The sequence below is a fragment of the Lepidochelys kempii genome, chromosome 4 (genome assembly GCF_965140285.1).
Source record: "Lepidochelys kempii isolate rLepKem1 chromosome 4, rLepKem1.hap1, whole genome shotgun sequence".
NCBI lineage: Eukaryota > Metazoa > Chordata > Testudines > Cheloniidae > Lepidochelys > Lepidochelys kempii.
In genome coordinates, this window is record NC_136383.1 from 84,779,714 (window position 1) to 84,806,972 (window position 27,259).

The window sequence follows — 27,259 nt, forward strand, 5'->3', positions numbered from 1 at the left end:
GGACACAGATAAGGCTCTGTGGTGTCAGAGCTGGGAAGGGGGACACTAAGGAAGGAAACTGGAATCATGCTTGCTGGAACTTCACCCCAATAAACACCAAATTGTTTGCACCTTTGGACTTCGGGTATTGTTGCTCTCTGTTCAAGCAAGAAGGACCAGGGAAGTAAACGGGTGAAGGAATAAGCCCCTAACTGTTACCATGCTTCATTCATGTCAGTTTCACCTGTCTCTGGGAAGGGGACTGGGGAAATGTTCTCTCAGAAATCATCAGGCTGTCCTTGCCCCCAAATAATAGCTGTAGCAGTCACTTTTGCTTTCTCAAATACGTTAGGGTTTTAATAATTCTCTTTTATAGTCATCTTACTATCCTAAAGAAAGAGGAAACATCCAACTGCCTCACTTGGGATCTTAGAGAGGAAAGCTTCTGTAAATGTTAGCTCCAAAAAGAGATTTCATACTGTGTTCTTAAAAACCACTTTCCCCTCAGAGGATATAAATTACTTTCTAAGGGCCTGTACCTATGCCAAGTGAAGTCAAGAGTAAACTCCTGTTGACTTCAGTGCATGCAGGACTGGGCTCCAAGTTTCCACCTAGAGCCTTGAGGTATATCACTAAATGTGTGACTTGTAACCATTTTGTTTTATCAGACTCCCAGTAGTATCTTGTCAGTTACACACTGTGAGGTTGAAGTTGACAGTTAAAGTGGGAACAGACTGACATGCAAAAATTTTAATTTCCATTTGCTCTGTTTGATCCAACATAATTAAGCTATTTGTACAGTACCCAAAGAGTACGAGATATTCTGACAAAATCCAGGCGTAGAAAAATCTCTCACTCTAAGCTCAAAGCCAAAATGGCCATAGCATTACTTCTTAAATTCAGAATCTAGCTCATCAACTTTTATTTAAATTGTTATTTTTTATCCAGTTCTTCAAAAAGCTTTGGATTAGGCGCTTAAAGTCAATGGTGGTCTGTTTTACATTAAGAGAGATTATTTGCTCAGTTTAGTTTTACACTTAGTAAAAGCACGGCAGGATTGTTTGCTCCTATGATTTGATTGTTACTTGAAACAGAATTGTTTCCTGTATATCTTAAATTCCCTTAAAGCTGGACTGCTTTTTGAAATGTGTGAAGTTGGACTTCTGTTTTGCTCAAAATCTGCTTACCCCAAGGAGAGAAATGGAATTAATTGGTTATTGTTTTGTTGTGTGCAAATCTTCACCTTGATGCAGAATTGTTAGTTGCAAGGTTAAAAATCTTCTGAAACGGGATTGTCTATTTTAGTTTCTTTTGTTCCTTACCCTCTCATAAGGCAATCAAATCCAAATTTCTGAGTCTGTTTTGATGTGCTCATTCTACTCCAAATTTGGCCTCTGTGCTCTACCCTATTTTCAGTTGCTGCCTCCATGACATCATGTAACCTGCACAATATCACTAGTATGTGTACATATTGTTTAGACTGTAAAAGACTTTTTGTGCATTTTGTGCTACTCGTTATGAGAAAGACACTGTGTAAGAATGGCCATACTCGTTTAGACCAATTGTCTATCTAGCCCAGTATCCTGTCTTCCAGCAGTGGCCAATGCCAGGTGCCCCAGAGGGAGTGAACAGAACAGGGCAATTTATTGAATGGTCCAGTCTCGGCTTCTGGCAGTCCGAGGTTTAGATTATGGTTAGGCTGCTGGTCTGCTGAAACCACTGCGCCTCATGCTGAGCAATATTGTCTCACTGTTTCCTCGTACTGCTGTCTGTCTGCATCAGCCCATTGCCTCTTGTCTGATACTTAGATTGTAAGCTCTTTAGGGGCAAGAACCATCTTTTTGTTCTGTGTCAGCACAGTGCCTGGCACCATAGGGTTTTGGTCCACGATTGGGGCTCCCAGATGCTATGATAAAAAACAACAACCCCCCCACCCACCACCATCACCAGCATATCTACTAATTTTGGGTGCCCAATTTGAGACACGCAGGACCTGACTTTTCATTATATAGCACTGTGTTCAAAGCACATCTCCCCTTGACTTCAGTTCCAGCTCTGAGTGCTGACCACCTCTGCAAATCAGATCCCAAGGTATCTGTGACCCAGAGGCGGCTTGTTGCCAACTGGGAAAGGGTTTACTGTTCTTTCCAAGCAATGCCTGGCTCAGAGCTGACAAACTCATGACATCTAATACATTGCTACCATGGTATGTAGGGCAGCATGTGAGCTTTCTAATGAAAAATTATAACTTATCAATACTCATAGAATATCGTGGTTGGAAGGGACCTCAGGAGGTCATCTAGTCCATCTGCCTGCTCAAAGCAAGACCAATCCCCAATTTTTGTCCCAGATCCCTAAATGGCCCCCTCAAGGATTGAACTCACAACCCTGGGTTTAGCAGGCCAATGCTCAAACCACTGAGCTATCCCTCTCCCCTAATCATTGTGAGATGTATGTATGAGTAGCTATACTGAAAATAGAAAAGGAGTACTTGTGGCACCTTAGAGACTAACCAATTACATGGCTGCTACTCTGTATACTGAAAATTATGCCTTTATGGCCTAGAAGGGAAAGTGAGTCCTCAAGGAATGTGTCTCAGTGGTGGCTCAGTACAGCGGGAGGGAGTTGTCACCCCTCCTAGGCTAGCTGATTGTGTAGTGTATTGCTCAATTGTCCACCTGTTCACCAACGCAGAAAAGTCAATGGAAAACAATCAAAGACAAACTATAAATATTGAAACCACTTGGAAGGAATTATGTGATAGTGAGGGGATCACCCTGTCTGTGAATAAAGACAAAAGACTGATTCGGTATATCACAGGTTGGAGAAAGACACACTGGAACCATTCACTGAGGAGGTACCTTGATGAGCAGGGATGATTCAAGAAAGTCTGGGCCCTAGATCCTTGGGGCTAGCAAGCACTGCAAAAGACTGAACTTTGGGGTGAGAATCTACTTCCTTAGATAAGAAAAGTAACTATTAGTAAGCATAGGCTATAGTTTGCATTTTATGGTTTTTGTTTTGTATGCAACCACTTTTCTTTACTCTCACTTGTTTCCATTTGACAGGTTTCAGAGTAGCAGCCGTGTTAGTTGTGCTAGAAATGGCCCACCTTGATGATCATACACATTGTAAGGAGAGTGATCACTTTAGATAAGCTATTACCAGCAGGAGAGTGGGGTGGGGGGGAGAAAACCTTTTGAAGTGATAAACACCCATTTTGTCATGGTCTGTGTGTATAAAAACATCCTCACTGCATTTTCCACTTTTATGCATCTGATGAAGTGAGCTGTAGCTCACGAAAGCTTATGCTCAAATAAATTGGTTAGTCTCTAAGGTACCACAAGTACTCCTTTTCTTTTTTTTCCATTTGAATCTCTATTCTTAAATAAATTTTGTTTTACTATAATTGAATGCAAGTGCTGTGTGTGTGATAGGAGTGGTGGTCTAAGGAAAAACTGGGAAACTGAGGTATACTGTTCCTATGAGAACAGGATCTGGGATTTCTGTGGGTATCCAGTGATCAGGGGCTGGACACCACAGAGGGATACTTTGAGGGGACCTAGGGACTGCAGTGCTTCTATTATTGACCTGCATGGCTGGCATAACCCAGAGGAGAGTGCTTGAGTGGCTGACAGGTTGGTTGGGTTAGGGAGCTAACACCCAAGTGGCAGAGGAAAGATTCCTTCTGCTGGAGGCAGGTGGCAACAAGGTGACTCTCTGCCCTGGGTGCCCTGAGAAAGTGTCACAGTATCAAGTTGGGCACCAGAAAATAAGGAACACGTTGTTAGGAAGGCAAGGCTGTATAGTGACCCTAAGTGATAGTATTTCCCAAGGGTTTCCACCTGCTACCGCCTGATCCAAGACAATAAGGAGTCCGGTGGCACCTTAAAGACTAACAGATTTGTTTGAGCATAAGCTTTTGTGGGTAAATATCTCACTTCTTCAGATTCTTTTTACCCACAAAAGCTTATGCTCAAATAAATCTGTTAGTCTTTAAGGTGCCACTGGACTCCTTGTTTTTTTTTGTGGATACAGACTAACATGGCTACCTCCTGATACTTGATCCAAGACAGACTATGAAGTCTTGGCAGGTAATAAACAGTTCTTTATTGAAGAAGTGAGGTTACAAAACACTGGAGCTCTGCTGATCAGAGTCAGAGTGGGGTAACCTGTCCAACAGAACTCCAACAAGCTACCAAAAGAGTACAACTTTTATTTACAGCTATTTGACAATCAACAAAGATCCATGTGTCTATTAGACAAACAATCATTACTGTCATTGGCTAATAGGTTCCTTTGCATGAATCATGGTCTGCATTTCATGTAACCACAGCTTTGCTGTGCTGTCTTCCATTACTGCCAAATTCACAAACTGTGGTTAGCATAAAGGTTGCCTTACTCAGTTTATGTTGGTGGTGTGCCAAGTGGTTTTGGCACACTGCCTACTCCTGGGATAAGGACAGTAGTTCTCAAACTTTTGTACTGGTGACCCCTTTCACATAGCAAACCTTTGAGAGTGACCCCCCCTTATAAATTAAAAACACTTTTAAAAAATATATTTAACACCATTATAAATGCTGGATGCAAAGTGAGGTTTGGGGTGGAGGCTGACAGCTCATGACCCCCCCATGTATTAACCTTGTGACCCCCTGAGGGGCCCCAACCCCCAGTTTGAGAACCCCTGGATAAGGATGTCCTCCTGCACTTGCATGGACCTGTTAAGATCACCCAGAAAACAATTTCTCTTAGTCTCTAAGCCAGAGGTGGGCAAACTACGGCCTGCGGTCCACATCCAGCCTGCGGGACCGTCCTGCCCGGCCCCTGAGCTCCTGGCCCGGGAGGCTAGCCCCCAGCGCCTCCCCTGATGTCCCCCAACCCCCGCAGTTACGCCGCTGTGTGGGCAGCGCTCTGAGCAGCGAGGCTGCCTGCTTATGCAGGGCAGCGCATCTGGCTCTGGCCAGGTGGCGCGACGGCCACACATGCTGCTCTGAGCGACATGGTAAGTGGGCTAGGGGGCTGGATAAGGGGCAGGGAGTCCCGGGGGGCAGTCAGGGCATAGGGAACAGGGGGCGGTTGGATGGGGCGGAGGTTCGGTGGGGGGCAGAGGTTTGGATGGGGCGGTCAGGGGATAGGGAGCAGGGGGGGGTTGGATGGGTTGGGGGTTTCGAGGGGACAGGCAGGGATGGGAAGTGGGAGGGGCAGATAGGGGGTAGGGGCCAGGCTGTTTGGGGAGGCACAGCCTTCCCTATCTGGCCCTCCATGCAGTTTTGCATCCCGATGTGTCCCTTGGGCCAAAAAGTTTGCCCACCCCTGCTCTAAGCTGTAGTTACTTCTCTGACCACATCCTGCAGCTGAATTCTTATCAGCCCAACCTACAACCATTAGTGACCACCTTTGAAAAGTTTGATTTAAGTCAGTTGTCTAGGATTACACAAGAACTCTGTGGCAGAGGCAGGGATAGAATCCAATTCTCCAAGGCAATATGCAGCTGCATAACCATGAGAACATCCTTTATCTTCCTGTGATTCTCAGCCTCATTCATTACGTATCTTCCAATGTCCGCCACTAATGAGGAAGGGGGTCCTACAGACAACAGTAGCCTTTGGTACACAACCCCAGAGCAGGTCCATCCTGTGAACCAAATGAGGCAGGATTCCGGGGGGGGGGGCAGGAAATAGTATGTGATCATGTAATTTAATACTGTATCATAATGTGTACACACAAGGCAGCCAAACTAAGGTTGCACAAGCTACCTTTTATTTTGACATATTCTAACTTTTGAGTGTTTGCAATCTTGATGCTGATCTTTAACACAGTTTTTGTGTGTATTTTCTTAGATTTTTAAAAATTTAAAATCAAATTCCGTCATGTAGAATGAAGAGAAAATTTATATATAAATATAATATAACTCTGATTTCCCATCTTTCTAGCTGTGGCAGTATCCTAAGTGCCTGAATGGCACAATCACCATGAAATGTGGACTCTGTTGTTTGAAAGCCCTTCAGTAAAGAAGGAAAAAATGCCATGGTTGTGAAAAATTCCTTAACTCCCTTCCCCCCCGCCCCCTTAAAACACACACACTTTACTTTTTTGGAAGGTTGATAACCAAACTTCTAATATGGGTCACTTTCATGTATAGTTTAAGTTACTGGTGTAATATTGAAGGACACAAGTCTTCATTGTTATATTCTATACTGGTTAGTGACTTTTGATATTCTCTACCTGTACTGTTACTGAGGGAGAGAATTGGTCTTCCACTTTTAGCTAGTTCTTTCTGAAGACAAAAATTTGGCAGCTTCTGGGTGAGTGTTTATAGGGAAGTGGAATAGGGAGCAGTGCACCTACATAAGAAACAAGCTGAATATAGATATGGTACTCCTTTGCTGAACTTAATACATAACAGGAGACAACATGGCAAGTGTCTGCCCATCAGGTCTGTGTAATAAATGTGAAGTCAGGGCCTCAGCTGTGATCAAATTGTAGGATAGAGGTAACCTTATTTATTACTGACCTTACATTAAACAGCTTAAAATGAAAAGATACCCATCTGTCAGATATCATGAGCGCTGAAGAAGAGAAGCCAAGACAAAAACTAGGGAACTGATGCTAAGGGCTTGTTTGCATGCAGACTTTGTGCACAAATATAGGTCAAAAATGATCCTTTTAATGCATAGTAGCATTTCTGTGAAAACTGTAAACTCCTTTGTCTTCACTAGGATTCTAACTTGTTAAGAAAGCACCATTTTTTCCTGGTGAAGCCACTGAAGACACAGCCCTTGTGTTGGTACAGTTTGCAATGGGCCTCTAATCATTGTGGGGGCTCCAGGTGCTTCTATAATGCAAAATAAATGTGCTGGATTGGAAATCCATCAACAACACGAACTGCTTTACAAATCTATCCTTTAATTACCTAAATCTAGTTATTTTTCTAGTCTTTTCTGATATCCATAAAACTTTTTAAAAAAAGCACTGGTTCCTTTTTTTTTAAAGCCATGTTTTCTGTTAGTTTATCCTCAGTTCACATCAACATTCACATGTCACTACTCCTTGAATGGTGTTTGACTGACTAATTTCTCCTCAACTGGAATGACATCCCTTTCACTAAAATAGCTGTGCACTGCTCAAGAAGACTGTTTTTTCAGATCAGTGGTCTTTCAGAGTCCTTTGCTGTTTCTAGTTTTATATGCTACCACTGGGTCATCTAAATTCTCAGGAAGGTAAAGACTTCCACTTCAAGTAATAGCTTGCATAGAAACAGCACTTCTCATCTTCAAAGTGCCTTACAAACATTAACCAGTCAGTACACTCATGATGTACAGATCTATATTTCAATTAGCCTTGATTTCACTCACCTGTTTCTTTGGTTTTGTATTTTTGGAGCCAATAAAAATATGGTTAAGCTCAAATTGTATGTATCTGTCTCCCCGCTCCCAAAAACTTGAGGCTTAGACACTTTTCTCTGGTGGATATTTAGACATCGTATGTGATCTCAACTTCATACAAATCTTGCATATTTTGTGCTTACCTTTCTTCATTCAGACTTTCACAGACACTTAGGCATTCCACTTGTGAATCAAATTCTTTGCCTTTTGAGGTGTTGAGAAGAATGTTCTCCACACTCCCCAACCCCTTTATCTCTGACTTGGATAATGTAAACGTAGCATAAAATGGTGTACAAGCCAGGGATCTTCAATGTCTAGACAAAGTCCTTAGGGGCCTGAAGTCTGAGTCAGTGTTGGATGCTCCAGGGACACACATCTGGCTGCGAGCGTAGTGTGCAATGAGGTAAATTTCAATATAAAATGATTGAAAGTCAGGTCTTTAGTTGGCATACCTCAAGAGGGCTGGGAATCCCCCGCTCTGGCCCCCCTCATTTAGCATTCTGCAAGGGCTTCTTGGTGTTTTGATAAGGAGTAGAACTACAACATTTTAATATCAGCCTAATGTTCTTACAGTATATCTTACAGTGGTGGTAACCTGGAAACTTTAGTTGTGTGTGCTTTCTTATTTGTTTGGTGACTGCATTTGATTTTTCTTTTTAATTGTAACTCTGAAATTAAAAAAAAAAAAGAGATTATCCTACCCAAGACTATTTCTTTTGAGATTCAAGAAAGAGCTCATGAAAATGGCTGGTTTGTTCTGATGTATCCATAAGATTTCTAATGAATCATTTATCAAATACTACTGAATTATTTCTAGTATTCAGTTCAGACCAAAAAATAACCACCATAAATCTTATAAGCAAGGGAAAAATGTATTCTTTCACACTGGAGGACAACATTGGGATAAACACAGTCGTGTTGTGTTTCCAGCTTAGTCTTTTTCTTTTCTTCTCAGGAGGATTCAGTGTACTGCCATTTTTAGATTCCTCTCTGCAACAAGCTGTCTGTATCTGAAAAACCCACCCTGTTATCAGGTGGTGCTCCTGTTGGAAAATGTAAGATGTGTCTTGCTGATTCACTGTCACAGGTGGCTTGTTGATTCACCTGGGAGATGGGATTGGCTGTCTAGGGAACGAGACAGGACCAAGCGTTGGACTAAGCAATTCTTATTTAAAATCCTTTTCCCCCAGCTGCCTTTTGTTTCACTTTGAAATCATTCTGAACACACAACCAAACCCCAGGGAAGGGTTAAATTCTGAAAGATTGTAACTTACGGTGTCTCTGTTTTGAGCAAGGGTACTTCTTTCAGTGCTTTAAATGAAATCTGTCTTTCCCCTTGCTTATGTTCAGATGGGCACTCTGCCCAGAATTTTACTGCTTTCGTACTACTTTGACTTACTGTTATTTAGCTGATATAACAGTACTATACGTTGCTTTTTACAGTTTTGACCCTACAGTACCAGTTAAGGGGGAAAATATAGTATAATATTATTAGTTTCTTATTTGTCAGATATGACCTATGAACAACTAAAGCTGTAGGACCTATGCTTACAGATAGAGTTCTCTGCCACAACATCTTGTGAAGGGGTTTACAATACTGTATAATTTTCTTGGGTGGGTTTGGAACCTGACTTACAGACTTGTCCCATCACACCCACATTTTTTCATGTGGATTGGCACTATTTTTCTCGGCTATTGGCTGCTCTGCAAAACCTGAGGGTTAAACTGATCTTGGATGAGCAAGCGATGTAAAATGCCCCACATCTCAGTACACACCAAACCCCAACATTGTGTAAAAGTTACATAGGTACAAATAGTCATTTGCATGCCCAGAAAAGGGCTTGAATTGCAGTGGTGTAGCCAGGCAATATTTTCAGATGCTTCCGGGGTGCTGGAGTTGTTGTGGAATCTTAGTCAGGTCAGACTAAGCATGACTCAGCTAGGCAAAAGTTCTTAAATAGAAGCCATTCATCATGTATCCTATAGCCTGAGTCCCCCTCCAATACACGCCAAGCAGATACATGCTGAGCCATGGCAATAGCCACAGAGGGCAGCATCTTAATTCAGTGAAGGACTGGCTGTATGTTACCAGTTTGGCTTGTTGGGAAATATGCCTAAAAGGTAAAAACTGCAGATAAATGGTTGAGGTTCTAATGCATATATTTTTATCAAAGCTGTGGCTGAGGGGTGTAGAATAATAAACAGGGCCCATTGGAGGTGCAGGGGCTATGCAACATACAACTCACTCTTTTAGGGAGGTAAGAGTTGGCAGGCAGTACAGACCACTGTGGTGCTTAGTGTGCTGTTACTTATAATACCCAACATAGATAAAGAATGGGGAGATGAGGTGGTGGTTGCAGTCGCAGACTGCAGTTACTGCCATTTTAAGATGTGACATTCACCTGAGATGCTGCCTGCCTCCACAGTCTCTCTCACTATGGAAAGGAGTTTCCAAGGAAAATCATCTCATTTAGTAGCTCGGTTTTTATCAAAACAAGCAGAGAAGGTAAATCAAGAAATAGAGCTGCATATCTTCCATATGAATTTGGTAGTTATGTTAGAATCAGAGACAAAGTAAGCAGAAACCTACAGAGGATAGTAAGACCTAAGGACTGAATTGTGGGGGACTCTGTAGAGGAGAGGCCTCCAACATGAGAGCCATTGCATAGACAGGAAGGAAACAAAGACACCATATAATTCTGAATACAAATACTGTCAGGATGACATTTTTATTAAAATGCTTGGCCTTAAGGTGGCTACACTTTCTTTTTGGCTGATGAGCAAATTATTTTAATGATGTCATACAAAAGTAGGATTATTCATGTCTATCACAGTAATTTTGCTATCTCTTGCTTTACCTACTGCATCAAGGCTGCCGGTTTGTTTTAAAGTCTAAATATCTAAGTTAAACTTTCAAACCTAACTGAGAGTCTAATTTGCCCTGCAGTACCTTGTTGGAGGTGGTGATACATGATAAGGAAAGACCCCAGCATGATCATCAGATCCATGGATAAAGTTTGCAACGGCTGGAAATTAGGGAAAAAATAGTTTTCATTAATAAACTAAGAACATTTCATATGGATTCTATTAAATCAATGAACACAAGGTCTGACTATTCCAGGTTTACAATCACTCTTCAGAATAGAACTATACTTTAAACAAAACCAAATCAAGATATAATTTTTTAAACTAACACTCTTTCCTGTGAATTTTCAACATTGATTTTTATGAGAGAAGTTGTATTGGGCTTCAGTATCCAAACACACTTTCATCTGGAATGCCAGTGTAACTGAGCAGATCAGCAGAATTATATTGCTAAATGTGCACTTTGAAATCAATACAACACAAAAGGTTTTTGGCTAGCATAATAATGATTTTTCTTAAAATGCCTATTTGATGTACCATTACAGTTTAGTAATAATTTGACCTACGCAAGTGTTGGTCAATTGGAGTTTCTATAATGGTGCTATAAAAATTACCCAATTATTGTAAATGAGGAATAAACTATATATGGCACTTAAAAGAAAATAATGTTTTTCTTAATTCCCTGATACTCTACATGCACAAACAGTGTTCTAATAGTTTCACTCTTGGAGCTTTAATTTAATATATTTTAACAACCCTTTGATCTTTGACATCTTGGGGCTGAATATATTGAAAAACGGTTTATAAGCTCTTTTTTGCATGAATGAAAACCAATAGAGCATATTTACAAAAGAATAATTCTTGTGGTTCTAATCACTTCTGCATGAGTGTGCAAATTTGAGTTTATCATGTATGTCTTTGTTATGAACACATTCTTACTGAAATGAGAAACTCAAGAACAGCGGCACGTTAATTACATCTTATTTTTGAGAATGGATAGAAGTAATGTATACTTAGTGTATTGAGCATGACACAAGTAAATACAGAGTTATTGAAATTAGAGATGACAAAGACCCCTTAGGTCATCTAAGCCCCTGCCAGAGGTTATTTCCTACTTTTTTAATGAAGAATACTTTGAAACTGGTGTATGAATATTAACCCATAATTGTTTTCTATTGTCTGTCAGGGCTGGAATGTGGGCAGCTAGGCTTATAGTGTGTGTGGGGTAGTTTCCCACACCAACTGGGGTTCAGAATCCCAAGGTAAGGAACTATAAGTCAGATATCAGGAAATAAGGAGGTCAAGATCTGGAGACAAGGGCTTTTAGCACTGGGTGAGTAGTCCTAAGCAGGGTGGAGCTCAGTTGTATAGATAAATTCCTGTTCCTTCCTGTAGTTTAAGTAGGGGAAGCAGCAATCAGGGCGCCAGTGTTTCACCAATAGGGGCCCAGTGGTGGAGATCCCTGTCTGAGCTGGACTTGAAGGAGTCCCAGTTCTAGCTGATGCCAGCAAGCTGTTGGATAGATGGTTAGAGTGGGATGACACCCTTGGTCCGGGGTTCAAGAATTGTGGGCCATGACATTGTCTTGACCAGTCACTTTTAAATATAGTATGCAGTGTTGTAGCTGTGTTGATCCCAGAATATTACCTCACTCATCTCTCTAATTTTAAATGTTGTTCTATATTCTGTAAACACCTGGGACCAGATCTTCAGCTGGTGAAAATTAGCATACCTCAATGGCTTTAGTGGAGCTTTGTTCAATTATACCATGTGGGAATTAGGCCATGTTGTCTACTGCTGCTGGGAAGCAAGGAGCTCTCAAGCTTTCATGAGACACAAAACAAGTTATATATTTCAGTTGTCTAAATGAAGTTTTATTAGTTAAACAGTCCCAGGAAATTAGTCTCTAGATTTATGCTGGCATCTGGGATTGGTATTTAGCATATTTAAATAACATTGCATGTGCAGTGTCAGTTTCTGCCACTCTCATTCATGCTGAGTAGTACCTTTGTGAGTAGACCTGTTAAAATATAACAGGCCATTCTTAAGGTAAGAAATCAGTAGGACTACTTGTCAATTAAGGTGCTACTCAACATGAGTAAAGGTGCTGGAATCTGTCCCTTAATTACATGCTATACATAGGTTTTGGGATGTACAACAATATCATTGTGGAGAATGGGTGCTAGTAAGCTTTTTCATGTATTTCTTTTGACAATCTCATCTTCCCAGTTTGTTGCCAAAAGCAAGTACTGTGCTGTTATCTCCACTGACAGCCTCCATTACTCTCAAAGATTCTTGTGAGGAAGAAAAGAAAAATATTTAACAACTTATTTTAGCCAATAATGAAACTGCATTTCTAGTTAATAAGCTGGTGCAGATGGCCTGTTTTCCTCTCCATCTAGCAGTGTAATGCATCACAAAGGAATTTAATGGAACTGAGACAAGAAAGCACCTGCCATCTTCAAAAATATCAGATGTAAATATAGCCTCTAATATAGTAATTGGGGCAGAATATTTTTTCTGCTGCTCCGTAAAATGGGAGACTTTTTGAAAGATATTTTATGCAATGTAAATGTTATGAATTTATTATTCCCCCATCTGCAATAAATATTTAATGTGTTGGGATAGCAAATATTGGATATTGGTTATAGCTGAGTCCATTGTTTTAAGCCTGATTATTTCTAATATATCAGGCAAAGCTCTTCCACTGTGTAGTGAATAATTCCATATATCTGTGAAATATGAGAGACTTGTCCTCATCTTCACAGATCTTCATGTCTGTCCCTTGCCTACATTTTGGCTCTCGTTTCCTCCTGCTTCCCCCTCAAGCTCTGTGCAGTCTCTAGTATGCTCTACTTAATGCTTCCTTTGTCTCCACCTCTTTAGATTGGGATAGTGCCTTCTTTCACAGCTGTCACTATACTGGGAATAGCCGCCTCTTTGCTTGAAGTGAAGCATCCTCCTTAATATTCCTCCTTAAAACACACTGATTTTGGTTCTTTGCATGATCACTAATTTCTGCGTAGTTACTACCTACACTTGCGGCCCAGTCTTTATTTAAAAAATAAATAAGATGAACTTAGTACAAAAATTTAAATGAAGGATCTGAGTTCTGTGGGAAAATGATGGTCTCCCAAGAATCCTTACCTTTTTTTCTTTTGTTTTCTTTTTTCTTCTCTCTTCCTTTAGCTACATCAGTCTGTTCATTCTTTGGTTTCATCTGGCTAATTAAAATGGCAAGCTCCTCAGGTGCAGGGAACTTCTCATTTTTAACATGTTTGTTAAGCATTGTGCATATCTAGGTCTGTGCATCTCAGTCTAAAGAAAATAAATCTAGTTAGTTTAAGAAAGAAAAGTTTCAGAGGTGACTGGATCACAGTCTACAAGTACTTTCGTAGGGAACAGATTTCTGAGAGTAGAGAGCTTTTTCATTTAGAAGATAAAGGCATAACAAGAGCCAATGGCTGGAAGACGAAGCTAGACTTTCAGGCTAAAAATAAGATGCTGTTTTAATAGTGAGAGTTATTAACCATCACAACAACTTACCTAGGGATGTGGTGGATTCTCTGTTGCTTGAAGTCTTTAAATCAAGACTTGATATCTTTCTACAGATAAGCTGTAGCTCAACCAGAAGTTATAGGCTTAATGCGGGAATCACTGAGTGAAAATTTTATGGTGTGTTATACAGGTGATCAAACTAGATGATTTGACCTTTAAATCTACAAATCTGACAGCCATCGTAGTTTAAGAAGTAGCAGAAGATCAGGATGAAGGAGTCTTATAAAATGTTAAATCTTGAAGAAATGTGGCTAAAATATCTTTGGATGGATGCAGAGTATGAATTTAAATTTACTTTTGTCATATTCATGTAAAATAATTGTGTGTGTGGGTGTCATAAATATAAAGAGAAGGGTAAACACCTTTAAATCCCTCCTGGCCAGAGGGAAAAACCTTTTCACCTGTAAAGGGTTAAGAAGCTAAGATAACCTTGCTGGCACCTGACCAAAATGACCAACGAGGAGACAAGATACTTTCAAAGCTGGGGGGGGGGGGGGGGACGGGACAAAGGGTTGTCTCTGTCTGTGTGTTGCTTTTGCCGGGACCAGAGCAGGAATGCAGGTCAGAACTCCTGTGAAGAGTTAGTAAGCAATCTAGTTAGATATGTGTTAGATTCTGTTTTGTTTAAATGGCTGATAAAATAAGTTGTGCTGAATGGAATGTATATTCCTGTTTTTGTGTCTTTTTGTAACTTAAGGTTTTGCCTAGAGGGATTCTCTGTGTTTTGAATCTGATTACCCTGTAAGGTATATACCATCCTCATTTTACAGAGGTGATTCTTTTACCTTTTCTTCAATTAAAATTCTTCTTTTAAGAACCTGATTGCTTTTTCATTGCTCTTAAGATCCAAGGGTTTGTGTTTGTGTTCACCTATGCAAATTGGTGAGGATTTTTATCAAGTCTTCCCCAGGAAAGGGAGTGTAGGGCTTGGGGGGATTTTGGGGGAAGCTCCAAGTGGACTCTTTCCCTGTTGTTTTTGTTAGACGCTCGGTGGCGGCAGCAATAAGGTACAGGGACAAAAGGTAAAATAGTTTGTACCTTGGGGAAGTTTTAACCTAAGCTGGTAAAAATAAGCTTAGGGGGTTTTTCATGCAGGTCCCCACATCTGTATCCTAGAGTTCAGAGTGGGGAAGGAACCTTGCCAGTGGGTGATTCAATATTTGGGAACACTGGTTCCCTGAAGCATCAGACAATGTTACTATATAAAATATATAAAGTTCTCTGCACTTAATGTTCTCTAATTCTTTCTCATCCCCATGGTCACTGACACAAAGCAAAAGGGAATGTGGGCAGTCATATTGGCAAAGTGTAAGGGCAGATACTTGCGTGGCTTATAATTGCCTTTGTAACAGTGCTCTGCTTCAGAGTTTTGAGAACTCTGCCCCCTATGCTTGCAAAGTAGTGTTCTATCCCATATGAAATACATCACTTTCAGTATTCAGAGTAGCAGCTGTGTTAGTCTGTATCCGCAAAAACAAAAGGAGGACTTGTGACACCTTAGTCTCTAACAAATTTATTTGAGCATAAGCTTTCGTGAGCTTCAGCTCATGCATGCCTCTGATAAAGTGAGCTGTAGCTTACAAAAGCTTATGCTCAAATAAATTTGTTAGTCTCTAAGGTGCCACAAGTCCTCCTTTTCTTTTTACCACTTGCAGTGAATGCTGGAATGTGTGAGTGGAAACTTTGCTTTCTAGGGCCCACACAAGGCTTATGCACTAAACAAGTCCCATTTAAGACTTCAAAACAGGTCTTAAGTGGTGCATAAGCCTCTGCTCATGGTGTGAACTGGGCCCTGTATGTACAAAACTGGTTTGCTTGAATGTTTTTGGACAGCAAGCTCAAAAGGGCATTAGTTTGGCCTCAGTGAACACTCTGAGAATATTCTGTCACTGTTCACCTAGGTCTACTCAAGTATGCAGAATTCAGTGGAACAGACTTTGCAGGTATTTTTGTGAGGCCAAGAAGAAAACATGAAATAGTTAAGAACTGAATCCATAATAAATGTCATATATATTTCTACATTTATATAGTAAAAAGACAGGTAATGATGCAAATATGGAAATAACTTTTTTAGGGCTCAGTCCTTGCAGTCCTTTTACATGTATACAACTCCCACTGAAGTCCAGGAGAAATTTGTATGTGATGACTATAGGACTGTGCTCTTACATTTTATTGTGATTTAGTAACCCTCCATGTATTCGCAAAAAGAAAAGGAGTACTTGTGGCACCTTAGAGACTAACCAATTTATTTGAGCATAAGCTTTCGTGAGCTACAGCTCACTTCATCGGATACATCGGATATGAAAGCTTATGCTCAAATAAATTGGTTAGTCTCTAAGGTGCCACAAGTACTCCTTTTCTTTTTGCGAATACAGACTAACACGGCTGTTACTCTGAAACCTCCATGTATTGTAACCCTAGTTCTCATTTAAGGTGTGCACACAACCTTCATTCTTCCCTTGCAAACCTCTACTACAATTTGTAATTAGAAATGTGAGAATGTCAAAAGATTCTCAGTTAATAATAATTCCTAGCTTTTATACAGCACTTTTCGTCAGAAGATCTCAAAGTACTTTAGAAAGGAAGTCAGTATTGTCCCCATCTTACAGATGGGGAAACCAAGGTTCGTCCAGAGCAATGAAGTGACTTGCTTAAGCTCACCTAGGAGGCCTGTGGCAAAGCCAAGAGTAGAACTTGGCTCTCCTGAGTCCTGTGTAGTGCCCTAGTCATTAGGCCACTCTGCCTCTTAGTATAGGTATGGTTTACACAGGCACCCAAAAGTCCTGGATAACTATGAACCTGGGGGATCCCCATTCCACTTCCCTTTAGCTCCTCTTACAAGTGCTTTCCAACCATGAAAGGTCATGATTTTCCCTTCCTTTTATCAGGAACTTCAGGGTACATCTTGTGTTCCCTCTTTCCACTGAATAACCATTTTAGAGTTTCACTGAGGGCCACATTGTTCTCATCCCTGTCTAGTTGTGGATTTAAGGATTTCAGTTTGTTGAGCATAAGGTGAGTGAGATGCCAGATGAGGTAATAACCATTTCAATTGGTCCCATTGATCTCAGCCGCATATAAAAGGACTCTTTAATTTCTCTGCAGGTTACATTCCCAAGTGGCCCATGCTGATGCACATATTTGTGCTTGCAACATCCTTTCCCCTAATGCCTTAAGGGAGCTCCCAATGTTAAAACTTATGAAATTCCCCTTTTCCTAACTTGATATAAGATCTACAAGCTCATAGTGCATGTCTGGGGAAACTATGGAGTACCTTTAGATTTTAAAATGCTGAAATCCTTCTGGTTCCATGTTTTAAGCTGTCTAAACTAGTTAGAGAGAGAGAGAGAGAGTGTGTATGTGTGTATGTACACACTCTGAATGATAACTACATACTGTAGGCATGAAAGACTGAATCTCAGTTCTCTTGCTCTGAATGTACAGTTGGGAGCAGATTAACTTTAACTATATCATTTTAGTCCAGATCCACCGTCATCTGCAGTTAAATATTCAATGAAAAGAAATGCATGTCAAGTAGGAACTAAAACAAGCTATCTCTGAGCTATAAGAATGATTTTAACAAACCAGAAATGTGTACATTTTCCATAGCCTTATCACTCATTGGTATCTTGTTCAATTTTCTTAAAACTTTCAATGGACCCTTTAGGCTGAGACTATGTATGAGAAATTTCAGCCTGAAAGCAATCTTGTCCAAGTTAAAAGGGGTGAAAAATAGTGCTAAGAATGGAATGCCTCTTGCAGAATATTAACCATGACTCTGGACTGTAATTACCTTTAATTGATGAGAGTACAGAATTTCTGTTTTGGAAACATCTTTAGACTTCAAAGTTATCACCCAATTAAGTTGAGTCCTCTGGTGCTATATTATTTGCTGTGCAGGGAGAGAAACAAACAAGGCAGGATTCATTGATTTAAAGGATAAAGCCTGTTTGGAAATGCAAAGGATAGAAATAGTTTTAAAATGAAAATTTATAGCTCACATTTGGTGTTATGTCACAGCCATTAGGAGGGGGAACTCTTGGGAGTGTCGGGCCACAGGTAGGACAGATGTAGGGACTACATCTGTGCTAATTTTTTTTGTCTGAAACTTCTTTTAGCAAAATATGCAGATTTGGGCTGACCAAAACACTCAACACATTGTGTGTTGATCTTGGCATGTTTTGATACAAACGTGTTTTGTTTTTTTAATTATCAACATGAGCCATTCAACATTCCTGAAACAAAATGTTTGTTTTTCAGGCTAGAGTTGCAAGGAAACTTGGGCACCATTCGCAAAACTGAGGAGGTGCTTTCATGCATATAGATCCAATAGTTTAGTGGTTAGTAGATGTGCCTAGAATATGGCAGATGCAGGTTCAAATCCTAGGTCTTTTACTTCTAATTTTTGATAATTGCCAGTGAACTGAAAAATGAATTAATTGCACAGCTCTAATAGGGGATCTGTTTTAACAGGTGGTGAGCAGCCAGGACTCCAGCTGAAGTGAATGGGAGCTGTAGCTGCTTGATACAGCATGGGCCTGATATTCAGAAGTATCCCAAAGCCCTGACATGGGGCTACGTCTGGTGGCTGATTTTGGATGGGGAACTGGCCCATTCCTGCCACCACTGGGGAAGTTGGTTCCAGAAGTTGCCTGAAGCAGTCTTTGTACTCAGGGATCACAAAGACGGTCATTGTGCCAGGCTCAGGAGTTGAGAAGTTAGAGAATGATTCTTGTGCCCATCTAACTCACCACCCATTTCACACCTGTGCAGGTATGGGAAAAGCTGAGTTATTGAAGTCTACGGCATAGTACACAGAAAGCAACAGAAGGACTTTTAACATACATAAAAGTTATCACAAATATTTTATGGAAAATCAAATTTAAAGAAAACTAAATACTTAATAGGTGCAAATATACATAGATTTTCAGGCTGGGGGGTACCATTATAATCACTTAATCTGACCTCCTGCATAGGTCAGATCATAGAATTTCATGCGATGAAGATGCAGGTCATAGAATTTGGTGCAATACTATCTTCATTAAGTTCAATAACTTCTGGTTGAATTAGAACATATCTTTGAGAAAGACATCCCACTTGATTTAGAGACTTCAGGTGATAGCAGGGCAGAATCTCTGTTGCTATCTGGCAGTGGACAGTGAATGTAAGTGGATTCTGACCACAAATGGTAAACCGAAAATTACTCTGATAAAGGGCAAATCCCTGTTGGCATAAAGCCAGGTCTTGCAGTTCTTTGAATCCTCTCCAATTTTTCAACGTTCTTTTAAAAGTGTGAACTGGACATGGTATTTCAGTAATAGTCTCACCAATACTGTATGCCTAAGTAAAACCACCACTCTACTAATCAACATTGCTCTGCTTGCTTTTGCCCTTTTAGCCAGTCGATTGCAGTAGAAGCTAGTTATCTATGGTGACCACTATTATATTCTTTTCAGAGTTGCTGCTTTCCATGATATATTCTACCATCCTGTTAGCATATTATACATGTCTTTTGTTCCCAACTGTACAACTTTGCATTTGGCTGTATTAAAGGATATATTTGATTGCACCCAGCTTACCAAGTGATCCAGCTGGCTCTGTATGAGTGACTTGTCCTTGTTGTTTATAACAACCAAATTCAAACTTTTAAAGAAAACATAATAGAGAGGATGCTTTGGAATCTTTGAATAGAGGTTCCTATAAAAGTGCAACATGTTGTTGTTACAAATATTCATAGTTATTAAACAGCTCCCTAATAGATATAAAAGTAGAAAGGGTCAGTTTAATAACAATTTTTTTTGTCCATAATGTTCTTAAAATAAGTAACAGTAAAATGGGAATGTTCAGGGTCAATATACTCTATTATGCTTTCAGATAGTAAAAAAAAAAAAAGGAATACAGAATATAATAAAATAAGCCAGGTCCTGAAGTCTTTACATCAGCATAACACCTATTGATTCACTGATTGTTTTGCTGGAGAAGAACTAGTCTTATTAGGATTTAGGCTATTAATAATACAATAGAAAATCTGATCTATTCTGTTCTTAAGAACAGAATCTTTTACAACTTAAATTTTGATTTTATGTGAACCTCTGCTGACCACATCATAGAGGCAATAAAATATAGAACCAAATTCCATCTCTCTTTTCACACATATGGATGTCAGAAAACCTGGAGAATGTGTCTCTGTGAGGCAGGAGGGCCTGGGGGAAATGGGCAGTTGTTGTGTGTGGAAGATGTGGTCCGGGATCCTCTGCAGCCTAGTTACCCCACTCTGCAGGGCTTCTGCAACAGGAATCACAAAGGGCACAATGATGTAGGATTACTGTGGATAGTGGTGTACATACATGTGGCTTCCACAGCCTAGTTGTGGACCCTGTGCAAAGCTGCCAAACAATAGTTTTCTGCTCTCAAATGGAACAGATCATGTAATTGGTCCTTTCTTTGAGCACAAACACCTGTTTTGGGGAGAGTTAATCTACTTGCCAGAATCTGATTATATTGAAATTATTTGGGAACCTTTCCAATATGTCTGTCTCCATTCCTGTTTGATTTATTCTTACAGAGGATCCTAAATATTTCTTCCCCAGGTTTCCTCTGTTTTATTAGTATGGTGATTGAATTGATGGATATATCTTAAGCTTCTTAGTATTTTACACAAAGCCATGGTCTTAACAAAATCATTACAGCTAATGGAACTGGTCTGCATTTCAGTCTTTCTTATTTTGTGATCATAAAGTTTCTCTCACTAAATGTGCACGATGTATAGTATACAGAAATAGTCACCAATCAGTCTCTTTTCTGAACTGAGATCTGTCTTGGATACTGACATTGGGAAAAACAAAGGTGGATGGTTTCATAAATTTGTTGACCTTTCTATATGCCACAGTTGTCTCTGTAGATGAAGCAGTGGGTTGTATTTGTTCGTGCTCAATACACTGTTTATTACTCTAGATATGTTTTACTAAATTAACACTTTAAGTATTTAATTGCCTCTGAAATGGTTCAATCACCCAGATACATCAGAGGATCTATTGTGAAGTTTATTCTCAGATTATAATGACTGGTTTGTGAAACATTTGTCACTTGTTCAGAAGAAAGGAAAAATCTTCTTTTGATAGGGTGGATAATTGACTGAATCATTGAGGTATCTCATTATTAGATGATGTAGGAAAGACATTGGGCCAAATTCATCTATGGCAGAAGTGAGAGAAATGTCACTGAAATCAAAGGAGATGAGCACTCTTACATCAGAGCTGAATTTGTCCCAGAAAGCAGAAGTGACACAGGTCTTTCAGACAAATGAAAAGTGTTTTTTGAAATGTCTTGGTTTACAACATCATGATTTCATACTAATACTCCAAAGCATCTAATGTTTGGGTTAATGTTTGATACTCACTCTGTGAGGCAGATGTTAAACTATTTAATCTTTAGAGTGCTCATACATTTAATTATGTGATATCATCCCGCCATGGCACGCACATATATCAGGGATCATCCAATAATCTAGCTCTTTTTTTTATAGCATTTTTTTCCAATAGGCTTTCTTGGTCTGAGATTATCTGAACCCAGTATATTGTCCTTCATGGTTTCCCTGGCCAGCATTGTTTCTTGAAACTTTTCTTGAAATATTTTGAGTTGGCAAAAGCAACATTAGATCCAGCAACTGAAGTGACTTTCTGATTTAAGGACAGTCGCCTTGTGTCCTTTAGTACACAGACACTTTGGTTTGACATTGGGTCAGAACAATGGTACTGTTCTCTCTTTGCAGAAGAAGGACAGAGGAAAAAGGCTTACCCTCTGTAATAGCATTGAACTACATAATGGAATTAGTGGAATGCATCCGATGAAGTGAGCTGTAGCTCACAAAAGCTTATGCGCAAATAAATAAATTTGTTAGTCTCTAAGGTGCCACAAGTACTCCTTTTTCTTTTTGTGAATACAGACTAACACGGCTGCTACTCTGAAACCAGTTAATACACAGTAGTGCATGGATTTTTCTTTGTTATGCAAAAGTTTTAAAGAAATCTTCTGGGGACTTGATCCAGCAATTAAGAAATAACAAGTGATGGTATTCTTAAACTTTGGGCTCACCAGGTAACTAATTTATAATGTATATGCATAATCTCTACAGTACATGTGTGCTAGAAGGGATTCCCTTTGTACTTGAGGCCACTGCAGTGCCTCATCAGTCATATCACAACTGTTGAGTTAATACAACTCCCTTACAAGCACCAGAACTGGCTACTTTGAGGAGAAGAATGGCTAAGGAGCCATGAATGAATGGCTTTCTCACTGCATGTGTGACAATTTATAATGGTGCTCCAGCATATAAGGGATGATTGGATTCCTGCCTGCCACGTGACTGATCTGGCCAAGATTCTAAAGACAGAGGAAGCTGGGGCAAAGGAGGCTCCCCCAAAATAGGGTGACCATCCGTCTCATTTTTAAGCCCTATTGCAGGTGTCCCGCCTTCTTTTTAAAAAGCGGGAAAATTGCCCTATATTTTCTGCTCCCCCTGCTGGTCTGTCAGTGGTCAGTCAGCGCAGCTCCAGCCGTGTCTTGTTTGTGGCTGGTGAGTGAGTGTGGGCAGGTGGTGGCTCATTAGTGAGAACACATGGTGGTCTCAGGCCGGGTGGAAAGGCAGGAAGATGACACCTCAGGTAGGACGACAGGCAGCCCCATGTGTGAGGGGCAAAGGGTGTGTGTCACCCCTCACCATGTGAAACCTTAAGCAGGAGTTCTCAACTGGGGTCTGCAAACGCTTTCAGGGGGGTCACTGGGTGCCCATGCTGAAACCCAGAGCCTGAGCCCCAGTGCCCCGTGTGGCTGCAGTCCTGATTCCCAGCACCCTCTGTGGGGCTGAAGCTGGAGACTTGGGACTGAAGCCCGCATCCCTGGTGCCCACCGCAGGGCTGAAGCTAGAGCCGCGGGGAGGCTGAAGCCCCTGATTCCCAGCAACTGCCGCAGAGCTGAATCTGGAGCCGTGTGGGGAGGGGGACTGAAGCCCTGATTCCTAGCGCCCGCCATGGGGCTGAAGCCGGAGCCACGGGACTGAATGCCCGAGCCCTGGCAACCTCTGTGAGGCTGAAGGCAGGAGCTGCGGGGCTGAATCTTGGATCCTTGGTGCTCTCCAAGGGGCAGAAGCCCTCTGAACCCATGGACAGAGTTGGGGGGCACCAGGAATGTTACCACCCCAAAGTGCAGTGCACATGAAGGGGTATCCCAGGGGCAGTTCCACACCCTCCACACCTCCTTCTCTCTCTCTGCTCTCTGGCCAGTTTGGAGGCGGGAAGCTGGAGCAGGGCAGTGCGGGGCAACTGCTCCTCTGGCTGGTGCCATGGAGCAGACAGCCATGGTGTTCCCTCCTCTCCTTAAAGAAGTATGGGCTGGATGAATGGACTGTAAGGTGGATAGAAAGCTGGCTAGATTGTCGGGCTCAATGGGTAGTGATCAATGGCTCCATGTCTAGTTGGCAGCCAGTATCAAGTGGAGTGCCCCAGGGGTCGGTCCTGGGGCCGGTTTTGTTCAATATCTTCATAAATGATCTGGAGGATGGTGTGGATTGCACCCTCAGCAAGTTTGCAGATGACACTAAACTAGGAGGAGAGGTAGATACGCTGGAGGGTAGGGATAGGATACAGAGGGACCTAGACAAATTGGAGCATTGGGCTAAAAGAAATCTGATGAGGTTCAACAAGGACAAGTGCAGAGTCCTGCACTTAGGACGGAAGAATCCCATGCACCGCTACAGACCAAATGGCTCGGCAGCAGTTCTGCAGAAAAGGACCTAGGCGTTACAGTGGACGAGAAGTTGGATATGAGTCAATAGTGTGCCCTTGTTGCCAAGAAGGCCAATGGCATTTTGGGATGTATAAGTAGGGGCATTGCCAGCAAACTGAGGGATGTGATCGTTCCCCCCTGTTCGACATTGGTGAGGCCTCATCTGGAGTACTGTGCCCAGTTTTGGGCCCCACACCACAAGAAGGATGTGGAAAAATTGGAAAGAGTCCAGCGGAGGGCAACAAAAATGATTAGGGGACTGGAACACATGAGTTATGAGGAGAGGCTGAGGGAGCTGGGATTGTTTAGCCTGCAGAAGAGAAGAATGAGGGGGGATTTGATAGCTGCTTTCAACTACCTGAAGGGGGGTTCCAAAGAGGATGGCTCTAGACTGTTCTCAGTGGTAGCAGATGACAGAACAAGGAGTAATGGTCTCAAGTTGCAGTGGGGGAGATTTAGGTTGGATATTAGGAAAAACTTTTTCACTATGAGGGTGGTGAAACACTAGAATGTGTTACCTAGGGAGGTGGTAGAATCTCCTTCCCTAGAAGTTTTTAAGGTCCGGCTTGACAAAGCCCTGCCTGGGATGATTTAGTCGGGGATCGGTCTTGCTTTGAGCAGGGGGTTGGACTAGTTGACCTCCTGAGGTCCCTTCCAACCCTGATATGCTATGATTCTATGATTTCTCTCCTGCTGGCTGCTCCTCAGCTCCCAGCCCCCTTTTCTCATGAAGCCAGTGAGAGCCATCAGAATGGGGCTGATAGAGCCCTCAGAACAGGGACTGCATCCTGAGCTACCCCATGCCCACACACAGCCCCTAGCTACCCCCTCACTTCACCCTGAGCTACCCCCATGCCTGCACACAGCCCCCAGCTACCCCCCTCCCTGCACCCTGAGCTACCTTCTGCTCCCACGCAGCCCCCAGCTACCCTCTTCCCTGCACCCTGAGCTGTTTTCAAACTTTTTGATCTGAACCCCCACCCACCTTTGAGTTATAATTTTTGGTTGTGCCTCCCTCCCGTCACAACCGAGACAGGCTGGGTGGCCTTCTGCAGCAAGTCAGGGGTGAAGGTAGCACTCCCTCCCCGGACCCACCATGTGGAGATGGCTTGAGCCCTGCTGGCCCCTGCCCCCCCAAAATAGAAGTCAAACTACGCCTATGCCTGAGGCTGCCCCCCGGACCTCTGAGGCCGCTGGGCTCTGGAGTTTTATAGCACGTTGGCGGGGAGGGTACTGCATAGTTCTGATAGATTGCTGTTGAATACGAGCAATTTTACAAGGTGTCCCATATTCACCATAGGGAAATATGGTCACCCTACCCCAATGGGTGTATCTGCTTTCCTCTCAGCTGGAAAGGCTGGTAGCTAGTCCCTGTAGTCTGAAATGATTTGTTTTGTTTTTCAGTTTGTTTTTGGAAATCAAGCCAGCCCTGCGGAAAGGGATGTGAAGTGACTTTTATTTTTTCCTTCCCCAGGTGGTGAGTCTGCTCTCCAGCCAACTCTGTGTTTAGGGTCTAGAGAGCCACTAAAGCATCTAAACATTTTCCTGTTTCTTACTGTACTAAGATTCCAGTATTTGTTCCAAATAAGGGCTCAGTGTTGCAGTGTTACTTATGCATGTGAGTAATTTACATGTTGGAGTGGTCTCACTGAACATGTGCATAAAGTTGATCTTGTGTTTGCAGGATCAGACCTTAAAAGAGCAAAGTGAAGTTTTTTACATGCATTATGATTCTGCATGGCATGTTTGGCATGACAAGCAATTCAAAGTTGCCAAAATGTAAAAAGAGTTTCCTCTGGTATTTGTCAGAGGTAGGTAAAGTCTAACTGGGTTGGGGCTTCATCCTGGGTTTGGGGTTTTATCCTTTGTGGCAGTTTGTCAATTCCTGATCTGGTGACAAATTGTTACATAGCATGATGCAGTGCTTAACTTGTCAGGCTTGAGCCTTGGTACCTCTAGGATTGGCAGTTCAAAGCCCCGGCACTTCTGGGCTTTCCACGTCCGTTATGAATGTTAAAAAAGAAAAGAAAAGAAAGTGCTTGAGCCCTGGCACCTCTTCCATTACAAATTAAGCACTGGCGTGATGCTATCTCTCCGGTCTCTCTGCTTTCCCTCAGGATTATACCATAATTTTCTTTGCTGCTGTTGCTTTAAAAGTTTACCATGACTCTTGATAACCTGAGGAATTATCTTTCTCTCACTTGTGGCCTCTAATTTGTATTTTGTTGAGAATGCTCTGGTTTTGAAATTTTTTGCATTTCATAATTTGTCTCCAATATATGATTGTGTGTATGTACATACTGTATCCACGAATATACACCCTTACATATGTTAATGTGGTATATGCTTAGAACTTGGTCCTTTGAGTTCTAACATGGTCTAGTATGTGACCCAGTTATTAATAAATAATAATAATAATAATAATGAAGGTCCTAGCTTTACTTTCTACAACAGAGGAATACGCTTAGAGCATCATTGGTGGCAGCAGCTCCCACCTCCCACTTTTGAACTGTTGCCCATATTGGCCAGATGGCATCCCTAATTTGAGAGGGAGCCTTGCTGGAACTTTGGATCAGGGCGGTGAGTTTGAGAGGAGAATTCATTTATGTGTTTAGTATATCAGCTGGCATCCTGCTGTCTGCACCTGCTGTATCCTGTACTAGACATGATCACTAAGTCCCCAGGCAGGTCCAGCCCTCAATCAGGAAGTGAGGATAGCATCACTAAACAGAAGGCTTAAAATAACACACACTATGGATGAGTCAGTTTAAGGGGATTAAATACTTTACAAAGTTGTATATGCAAAAATACCCATAAAACTCGGAACTTGGACAGTCGTATGGATTGGTGTTGTTTTGCCCTGGTAAGTGATGCTGAGTGTGAGAGGCAATGAGTTGAGTATGGAACATTAGTGAGAGAGGAAACCAATAGCATTCATTTGCTGCTTGTGTCGTAAGGATGGGGGGACAGATCGCCAGCTGGTGTAAATTGTCATAGCTCTGCTGTTGAGGTATGACATTTACACCAGCTGAGGATCTGCCCCATTGTCTGCTCAAAAGCTGTACAGCTCTATTCACAAGAGCCAAGCATTATGGACATAATTCTTATTCTTTTTGGACTGTGACTACTGAAGTCTTAATAGTATTGGAAAACAGTGATACTCCATATTCATTGCAACCAACTTCTTCAGTTGCTTCCTCTAAACTTTCTCTCTGTGTTGAAAAGTAGCAATTCTGGTCTCATGAAAGTAGAGCAGAAAAAGTTCACTAAACACTATCAGCTTATTAGATGGTAATTGTAACTACTCCCACCTCTGTTTCTGAAAACAAGTATCGCCTCTCTTGGATATAACTATTAGATGAAATTATAAAAGTGACTTAAAATTTGCACTCTGCTGTTCACCGCTATTACTCAGAACTTCACTGTGGCCGCAAAGATAATTCAGATCCTCTTGCTCTAAAAGACTAATCCTGCACTTGGTTCTGCAGCCATCAGTGCTCTGTTGGCAACAGAACTGGTCTGGCCCAAGGTCTCAGGCAGGGTCTGAGTGGGTGAGTGCATACCCCCTGTGACATGGAGTTTAGCTTTGAAGAGAGAAGGACATGCGCAGGCTGGAGAAGGGATGTTTTGAAGATCAGCTGCAAAACAAATGCTTCTCTTTTTATCCCTCCTACTTGGGTCTGATGGGG